The sequence below is a fragment of the Cicer arietinum genome, chromosome 3, assembly GCF_000331145.2.
Source record: "Cicer arietinum cultivar CDC Frontier isolate Library 1 chromosome 3, Cicar.CDCFrontier_v2.0, whole genome shotgun sequence".
NCBI classification, from domain to species: domain Eukaryota; kingdom Viridiplantae; phylum Streptophyta; class Magnoliopsida; order Fabales; family Fabaceae; genus Cicer; species Cicer arietinum.
This window is the reverse complement of record NC_021162.2, coordinates 24,680,086-24,689,050: the sequence shown is the minus strand read 5'-3', so window position 1 is coordinate 24,689,050 and position 8,965 is coordinate 24,680,086. Positions and strand designations below refer to the sequence as shown.

General features: G+C 31.8%; 1 pseudogene; it reads right to left on the bottom strand.

The window, feature by feature from the left end:
• Nucleotides 1-8,166: 8,166 nt before the first annotated feature.
• Nucleotides 8,167-8,244, bottom strand: LOC113784383 (small nucleolar RNA snoR114; annotated as a pseudogene).
• Nucleotides 8,245-8,965: the final 721 nt, after the last annotated feature.

The following is an 8,965-nucleotide window of genomic DNA, read 5'->3' as shown; positions in this document are numbered from 1 at the left end:
TTTTGTAGTTGTGTTTATATATATATATATATATATATATATATATATTATGATTTAGTAATTAATATAAAATATCGTTGTTATATTTATTTATTTTATAATTTTGAATATTCTCTAATGATATATTATTATATCGTGAGTATTTTGAAAAATAAGTATAATTATAGTGATTAATTTGAATATGGGAGTTTGAGTTGTTAATAATATGTATATTTTTAAAAGTCCGTTATTTTTATTACTCTAATATATCAAGTATTAGTAATTATATTGTGTTAAAAAAAAAGTGTTAAAAAAATAACTTGGGTATTTGTTAGTTTTATTAAAAATAAATAAATTAAAATTAAAATGTATTTCATGGGTAATGCCCAAGTAAAACCTAATTAAAGAATAAAATAGAAAAAAAATAGAGAGAGAGCAAGTTACATGGCAACGGCTTCCAAGAAGAATTGGAGGAAAAATAGAAGAAAATTGATATAGGCGGTCAATAATTGTCTTAGAAAATTTTCTCCGTTTCCGTCGAAATTTCAGTATGTTATTTTATACATTTAGTTAGTCAATTAAACATACTTTTCCAGATTTTTAATAACCCCAATTTCTCTCTAAAATATCCGACTTCTCTGTTTGTAGAATTCATTATTTTGCACCGTTCTTCTTCACCGTAAGTCCGATTTGAGTGAAACCAACGCCAAAACGATCGTGCGAAGAGTGGTTATATTATCCACTGATTAGTTTTCTAATTTATGGTACTTTTACTTGACCGATTTTGGAAATTTAATTTTTAGAGTGTATTCTCATAATCTATTTTTGACGTTTACCCATAAATTGTCGAGTTAGATCGATTGAAGGACAAAGAGTCAAAGAACAAAGGCTGTTTGCTAATGAAATCATATTCGTGTGTGAAAGCGTCAAAATAAGGTAAGGGGTGAGAGAGCGTTTGAATTCATGAGCGTAATATATTGTGAGATGAACCGGAAAACCGTATTTCCCAACGATTCATCCGGGGCTCGCTACGTATGGCAGTAGCCCTTTGAGGGATAAATTAATTAATGTGAAAATATGGAAATTGTGAGATTAAAATATAGAATAGAAATATTTGTAGGGTGTTGATTGATTTAATTTCGTTAAATGTTTGGCGTTTGGTATTATTGTGATATTTGATTTAATTTCTTTAAATGTGTGGTGTGTCATATTATTGTGATAGTGGCTGTTGAACTAATTTTATGCATATGTTTGATTAGATGAGTTTAAATGATGTTATAATAAAAATAGATGTGTTGTGATAATTATATGTAATGATGATAATGTATGATTAATAATGGTGATGTGATAAATTTGTGATGAATATATGTGTTGTTGTATGATTGATGATAGTGATTCTATAAATTGTGATGAGTTTATGTGATGATGATGATGATGTGTGATTAATTATAGTGATGTTATAAATTGTGATGATAATATTGTGATTTCAATTTGTGTCTGAGATGACGGTATTAATGGAGTATCATATACCAACGAGGGGATAAAATAAATATGGTGGCATAGTATCAAGCCTCCTAACCAAGTACTTCAAAGTTAGAATGGTACCACCTTGTGAAGAAGAGTCTAAGCTCATGCTCATCATTGCATTTTCTTGTGATTGTTTTGTTGTGATTACTATGTATTATGTGTGATAATAAGTTATGCGATGATTTGATGTTACAGTGAAGTGTATTGATTTTCTTTGATTTTGACTATATAATGTGATATTTTTCCTTGAAGAATGTTTGTGTAATGATGTGGTTTATTGATGATTTATTGCGCGTTCACCTTTTTTATATTATACTATCAACATGATTTCAAAACTCACCTCCTTCGTTGTTTGTGTTTGACTGGCTTGGCCCTGCGATTGTGAAATCGCAGTCATTACAGGTTAATGAGTCTCGAAGTTCAAGTTTGGGAGAAACCCCGCTCTGATAGGTGATACTGGGAATTAAGAGTTGTAATGTGTATTTTACTTATGTTATTACAAATGATTTTTATATGAAAACTTAGTACGAGTAAGTCTTGGGAATGAAATCAAGAAATTCTAGTTAAATCAAGTTCATTGATATTCCACTGTTTTAATTGAGGAACAAAGTTGAATTGTTACATGTGTATTTAGAGAAACGTGATATCCTAAATTAGATATTAAAGTTTTTATTCTCTTTATGATATTTTTCCTTGAAGAATGTTTGTGTAATGATGTGGTTTATTGATGATTTATTGCGCGTTCACCTTTTTTATATTATACTATCAACATGATTTCAAAACTCACCTCCTTCGTTGTTTGTGTTTGACTGGCTTGGCCCTGCGATTGTGAAATCGCAGTCATTACAGGTTAATGAGTCTCGAAGTTCAAGTTTGGGAGAAACCCCGCTCTGATAGGTGATACTGGGAATTAAGAGTTGTAATGTGTATTTTACTTATGTTATTACAAATGATTTTTATATGAAAACTTAGTACGAGTAAGTCTTGGGAATGAAATCAAGGAATTCTAGTTAAATCAAGTTCATTGATATTCCACTGTTTTAATTGAGGAACAAAGTTGAATTGTTACATGTGTATTTAGAGAAACGTGATATCCTAAATTAGATATTAAAGTTTTTATTCTCTTTAACAGATTTTCTTTATCCGCTGCAAATTTTCTTTAAATAATTTAGTATATATTATTATAAATGTTATTTTGGGATTTAGGGTGTCACAATTCCGGGGAAATACAACAGAATGAGACTGATCGTGGCGATCTACTTTTGAGCCTTAAGGCAAGACTGTTAAACCTTGGAGGTATTTGGGTGGGGAATTCCTAGGTGACTTGGAGGCAGCATTCCTAAGTGGAATTCCTATTTGGGTGGGGAATTCCTAGGTGACTTGGAGGCAACACACTTTTACTTTGACTGTCGCGTACATGTTTCTCGGGTTGAGTTGAGGGACTATGAGGACAGGGCCAATTTGAATTGTCCGTCCATTGGGAGGGTGGCATAGTACCAAGCCTCCTAACCAAGCACTTCATAGTTAGAATGGTACCACATTGTGAAGTAGAATATAAGTTCATGCATTGCATTGCATTTTCTTGTGATTGTTTTGATGTGATTAATAGGTATCGTGTGTGATAATAATTTCTCTTAGATGATTTGACGTTAAAGTGAAATGCATTGATTTTAATTGAGTGGTTTTAAATTTGTAATGTGATGTTTTTTCTTGAAGAATGTTTGTGTTATTATACAATGTATTATGATTGTTTGCGTGTTCTGCTTACTTATATTATACTATTAACACGATTTCAAAACTCACCTCTTTCGTTGTTTGTGTTTGTCTGGTTTGGCCCTACGTTTGTGAAATCGCAGTTATTACAAGTTAATGAGTTTTGAAGTTCAAATTTGGGAGAAACCTCTCTCTTATAGGTGATACCGAGAATTTAGAGTTGTAATTTATATTTTAGTTATGTAATTACAAATGACTTTTTATATGAAAACCCTAGTACTAGTAAGTTTTTGGAATTAAAACAAAAATGTATAGTTAAATCAAGTTCGGTGAGATTAAATTGTTTTAATTGAGTAATAAACTTTGAATTGTTCAAAATGTACTTTGAGAAGCGTGATATCCTAAATTAGTTACAAAACTTTTTATTTCCTTGTAAATAAATCTTCTTTATCCGCTGCGAAATTTACTAAAAAAAATCTAGTATAAATTATTATATATGTCATTTGGGGGTTTAGAGTGTCACAATGTGTATACATAGTATATGGTATCTCGGACGATGTGTCTGAATATGTGTGGTGCCTTTTTAACTTATTTGCTATCCCCTTGAACTATTTTTGTTGCAACTAGTTTACAAAAATTCTACTTTAATGAGGAATTTTGTCTTAAACTTACAATTTGATTATTTCAGAAAACTCATTTTTGACAACACATAAGTGGAAGATGTTGTCATGAGAATTTAAGAGAAGAAATTATGATAAAATATCTTTTTTTTTAAATTCTTTCATGCACGAGGGAAACAAACATTTATATATCGGAGTTCGGCCATAAAGTATGTAATGTCTGGCCAATGATTTTTCTAGTTAGGATTAAAACATAGGTTTATCTTGAACAATTTGTCCTCAACAATATTTCACTAGCCACTCATAGATGATGAGGTGTATATTTAATACAACTTAAAAAGCATTAAAAAATATTACGAATAGTACAAAAAACTTTAGATTTTTCTTTTCTTTACTCTTATGATTTTTCATTTGCTTTTCAGCGAAAAGGGTGTTGTCGGTAAATAATCTAAAATGAGCTCAAATATGCTTATTTACATCCCATAGTTCGGGTAGTGAAGGACCCACCATCACAAAGCGAATTCATCATTGCTTTGTAATTATACACTAGTTAGGAATCGAACTCGGGTCCCTAGTATATGGTGTCTCGGAGGATGTATCTGAATATGTGTGAAACATTTTTAACTTATTTACTATCCCCTTGAACTATTTTTGTTGCAACTAGTTTACAAGAATTTTCCTTTATGGAGGAATTTGGTCTTAAAATTACTGTTTGATTATTTCAGAAAACTCTTTTTTGGCAACAAATAAGTGAAAGATGTTGTCACGAGAATTTAAGTGAAGAAATTAAGATAGGGTATCTTTTTTTTTTTAACTCCTTGAGGCAAGATGGAAACGAACATTTATATATCGGAGTTCGACCATAAAGTATGCAATGTCTAGCCAATGGTTTTTCTAGTTTGGATTAAAACTAAGGTTTATCATGAACAATTCGTCCTCAACAATATTTCACTGGCCACTCATAGATGATGAGGTGTATATTCAAAACAACTTAAAAAGCATTAGAAAAAATTACGAATAGTACAAAAAAAAATGTAGATTTTCCTTTTCTTTACACCTATGATTTTTCATTTTCTTTTCATCAAAAAAGGGTGTTGTCGGTAACAGTCATATCGCATTGTAAGTGGTTTGTAAGACCCATAATTTTAAAGTATACTTTATGTATATTAGTGTATTTTGGCATTGAACTCGGAGGCTTTTTAGCCAAGTTATTAATATTTTGGGAGTTTATATGACCAAAAAGATATTTTGATGCCGATTAGAATTACTCGTCGATAAATAAATTAAATTAACTGCGGTTGATCTTTTACGAATGATTTAATGCGTTATGGGTGAAATGGTAATTTAACGAATATCTAGATATTTTGAGATATTTGTTAAAAGTAATTAAAATATATATAAATATCTTTATATATATGATTGTTTGGAGGGAAAAAGAAAGGAGATAGAAAAGAAAGAAAAGGAAATAGAAAGAAAGGAAATTAGAAGGAAGGAAAAGGAAAAGAAAAGAAACATTACGTCTTCTTCTTCCTCTGCCTCGCAACATTCTTCTTCTCCCCCTTTTCTTCTTTCATTGGTTTTGCTTTCTTTTTCTTTCTTTGGCTTCAAGAATAGAAACCCAAGGATTAGTGGGTAAGAAAGCAAGGATTTCTTAGCTTCATACTTCCTCGTTGTTTCGAAAACGAAGAAAAACGGTGTTAAGGATTTCAAAACTGTCAAACACAAACCTCCCTGTTTCATCTAGATCTAAGCTTCGTTTCGCGAAGAGATAGAACGGAAAGTTGCTCACTACCACGCTACGGTGCTAGGGAACCATCTTTGGAAGCGACGTTGCGAGCGGAGATTTTACCGGATTTACTCCAGGAACCGTAATCGCACGTTAAAGCTAACGTAAAGGTAAGGGCTCCTTCCAAACTTTTAGTTTGCATTTAGGGACTTATCTGTGGTTGTGTGGAAAGGAATTTGTTAGGGTTTAAGTGTTGATTTGGGGGAAAATGAATCTAAGGCTTTATGGGTAAAATCTTAGAGTTAGGTTTTGGTTATATTGATGAATGTTTCGTGGAAAATGAATTTAAACTCATTTATGTATGATTTTGAGTAAATGAAACTTGTTGCGTTTGAGTGGTGGATTGTGTTGATTTGTGTTCGTCGTATTTGACGTGTTCTTAATTAATACTGATGAAATTGGATGTGTTTATGGTTGGATTCTGTGGAGAAATGAATTGATGTGTTTTGGTATGAGTTGTGGATTGGATCTGATAATAGGTTTGAGTTGTTTTGTGTGGAATTTGAAAACCATTAGAGTTAAACGAGTATTAAGAATGGGGAATCTCTTAATGTCTACGTTTACTTAATGTTGGCGTGAAAACCATTAGAGTTAAACGAGTATTAAAAATGGGGAATCTTTTAATATCTCGGTTTACTTAATGCGTGTTTGAGAAAATCGTTTAAGTTAAACAAGTATTAAGAATGGGGAATCTCTTAATGTCTACGTTTACTTAATGTTGGCGTGAAAACCATTAGAGTTAAACGAGTATTAAAAATGGGGAATCTTTTAATATCTCGGTTTACTTAATGCGTGTTTGAGAAAATCGTTTAAGTTAAACGAGTATTAAGAATGGGGAATCTCTTAATATTTCTGTTTGCTTAATGTTTGTTGTGAAAATCGTTTAAGTTAAAAGAATATTAAGAATGGGGAATCTCTTGATATTTATGTTTGCTTAATGTTTGTTGTGAAAATCGTTTAAGTTAAAAGAATATTAAGAATGGGGAATCTCTTAATATTTCTGTTTGCTTAATGTTTGATAAACGGTGCAATTATGATTTACGGCCCTTCGAGGAGGGTTTTGGTTTGGAATTCCGAGTCCGTGCATTTTGGCATATACGCATCGCATTAGGGTGCTTGGCACACGAGTCGTGTTTGAATCAAGTTATGATTGAGTGTTATGTATTGATTTTGTGTGTAAGTGTGACTGATTGTAAACTATTTCGAAACTCAAGTTGTCGTGGTAATTGTGTTGGAATTGCTATGTGTTATGTATTGATTATCGTGTGTAAGTGTGATGGATTGTAAAACTATTTCGAAACCCAATTTGTCGTGGTGATTGTGTGGGAATTGCTAAGTGTTAAGATTTGGAGTTGTGTATGAATGTGATTGAATTAGTTTATGTATTTTTGGAAGGATAAGCAGGGAAATCGATTTCCCAATCGATTTGGGAAGTTACATGGGCGCAACTATTTATAAAATCGATTTCCCAATCGATTTGGGAAGTTACAGGGGCTCAACTATTTAAGAAAATCAATTTGGAAATCGATTTGGCCATGCAGGAATTCAGCAAAACTGACAAAAATTGATTTGGAAATCGATTGGCATTAAGTCAGGGGCTCAGCTATCCTGTCAATCGATTGCCCAATCGATTGAATTAAGCCCAGAATTCAAATTTCACTAAAAACCTTCAGGAAATCGATTGGCTTAGTAGAAATTCTTATTTTGAGTTAGATAACAGATTGCTCATTGATTTATCAATGTCTTGGTTAGTTATGTATTACTTGATGGATTGAGAACTTTATTTTGATTTCATTTTTAATTGGCAAGCATTATATGAACTTTTAGCATATGGAAAACCCTTTTAAAGTGCATGCTAAGTTGAAAGGTTATTTTGTGCATTTAAAAACTTAAATGTTATGTGTTAACTGTTAATTTCGGTTGGTGACCCTTTACAACTATTGTGGAAATCTGGGCTTTGCCCTCAGATGAGAGCCAGGACGATCCTACCGGTTCGTACCCTACGGACGGGAATGGAGATGGGAACGCGTGATTGCAGTTACATTAGGAGGATCTCACGGGGCGCGTGGAGATACTCAGGGTGTATAGCTTTTTGGTAGGATGATCAGATTAGGATGATGTATAGGAACTAGGTGTCCTTCTTTTTGGATTGGAGTATTTTTAGTTTGGAAAACTGTACTTATACTAATATTGTCAGTTTGACTTTTTACTTGAATGGGTTCCATGTACCATTTGTTGTTGTGTAAATGTTTTGGATTTATAATTGGAGAAACTCTTCCGCTGTTTGTAAATTATAATGACTCAATTATTTATCCAAAGGCATTGCTTGTGAATTATAATGACTCAATTATTTATCCAAAGGTATTACCTTGTTTATTTATCTGTTTTATTTTAATTTCTTTTGAAAAAAAAAATACACCCTCGCTTTGAAAAACGGGGTGCTACATGGTTAATGTCTACTCGATAGAAAAAATCAAAAATCTATATTGAATGTCTTGTTTGAGCTGGTCTCTTAATTTCGTTTATTAAACAATCTAAAAGGAGCTCAAATACGCTTATTTACATCCCATAGTTCGGATAGTGATGGACCCACCATCACAAGCAAATTCATCATTGCTTTGTAATTGTACACTAGTTAGGAATTGAACTCGGGTCTCTACATTAATATGCAGTTATGTACCACTAGACCACAAGTGTTTGTTTTATTTGATTTCTCTAGTTTTATTTATTTAAAATGCCAATGAATATTGAGCGATTACGTTTATTGATATTTTGGTGTTTTGCAAATTATTTTAATTACTCTAATTTAACATATATTAATTATGAAATATTAGTAATGTTTTAAAAAATTTAATGATGTTTGATAGTGTATTTAAAAAAAAAAAAAAAAAGAGATTAAGTAACAATTAATTTTGTTTTAGCAAAATAAAAATAATAATAGTAAAATATAAATTAAATAAGGGACAAATGGACTTGACCCATTTATGTTAACCCTAATTATGTTAATAAAATAAAAGAAAAGAACAAGGAAGGAAGCTTACGGCCATCACTAGTAAAACCAAGGGAAACCAACAACGAGCCTATCGTTTGGCACCGGTGATGGATAACTGTTCCAGAAAAGTTTCTCTGTTTTCACCCAAATTTCAGTATGTTGTTCCATTCAATTAGTTAGTCAATTAAACACAATTTTTCAGATTTTTAACCATCCAAATTTCTCTCTAAAATCACCGACTTCTCCGCTTGTTAAATTACTTAGTTTGAACCGTTCTCCTTCACCGTAAGTCCGATTTGAGTGAAACCAACGCCAAAACGACCGTGTGAAAAATTGCTATTTTACCCA